Genomic DNA, 1,306 nt, shown 5'->3' on the forward strand with positions numbered 1-1,306 from the left:
TGGGTGACCTGCGGCCCAGGCTTTGTTCTGGGCTCCAAGCACAGCAGCCCCTAGCTGGTACCTGGATTGGGACACTCACTCTGGGGACAGGACTTTGCCACCAGATGTCAGTTACCTACTATCCATTCTGAGCTACCAGCTGGAGAGATTTTCCACTTGGAACCCCACTATGGTCCTTTCCTGTCTGTCTCTGTCCCCCAGATTTGCCCGAAAACCCTCTCTCAGAGCCCCCACTCCCACCCGTGGGGAAAAGAACAGGGAAATTTCACACATTGTCTTTCCAATACAACTGAAATGTGGACTCATGCAAGGACCAAGAGGAGCAGAGGGGCAGAGGGGCAGTCCTGTCACTGGCTACGGTGGCCGCATCCTCTCTGAGAGCCTGGAACACCTGCCTGTTCTCTGGGTGCTGGGTGCTGGGTGGATGGTGAGTTGAGCTTGCACCTTCCTCACTTGGCCCCTCACCACAGCTGGTGTCTCTCTTCTGACTGTTATCCCATGAAGCAATGAGTAAGTATCACACCTCGACTCTCAACCTATGATAGTTGCAAAGATCGATCAAAGCAATCTACAGTGTGCTGTAGCCATAGAAAGAGAAGAAAAGGCTAATTAAAAAAATAAAGTTTGATTTAAATCCCGACACACACTCCACAAGTGCCTGCCCCTCTTACTTCCTCACAGTTGGATTGAGGAGAAGGTTGCAGTAACGGCTGGAAAATAAGAGTTATCCAGACCCTTCACGTGTGGGGACCGGGCTTCCTGCTAGGGCTTCCGGAAGAAAAAATACTGCTTCTATCTGAGGACCTCAACCAACGGAGCGGACCCCTGCGAGGGCGTGGGAGCCGTGCCTGGGCTCTTGAGCAGAATTTATGTCCTTCATCTGCAATTAGCCCATTGCTACTTCTGAGAACATGAATAGTTCACTCTGCTGTTAATGGGAATGTTGTTCTCACCCCAAGGGGAGGAAAAATGCCCAGAAACATGTTTAATGGATTTTTTTTGATACTTAAAAACATCACCATGATTTTCTGCTTCCAAGAAGGACGTGTTGATAACTTTTCCATATGGTAACTGTCTTTTATGATTGTTAGTGGCTGGGCAATTTTTAATATTAAAATTCCTAACGGTAAGTAGAATTTCGTCCAGTTTCCAATCCAGTTTAAGTTTTCAGAGAGGAAGCCAACATTTCTTTTCTCTTCCTTCATACTGAAGAGACACATCTCTTTTCCCAACCCCACGTTTGTCTCATCTTTTGTTCGTGGCTTCAGAACGTAGGGAATGGGTGCAAAGGCGCCCTAATGGGCAT

The sequence above is a fragment of the Suricata suricatta genome, chromosome 4 (genome assembly GCF_006229205.1).
Source record: "Suricata suricatta isolate VVHF042 chromosome 4, meerkat_22Aug2017_6uvM2_HiC, whole genome shotgun sequence".
Taxonomy (NCBI): domain Eukaryota; kingdom Metazoa; phylum Chordata; class Mammalia; order Carnivora; family Herpestidae; genus Suricata; species Suricata suricatta.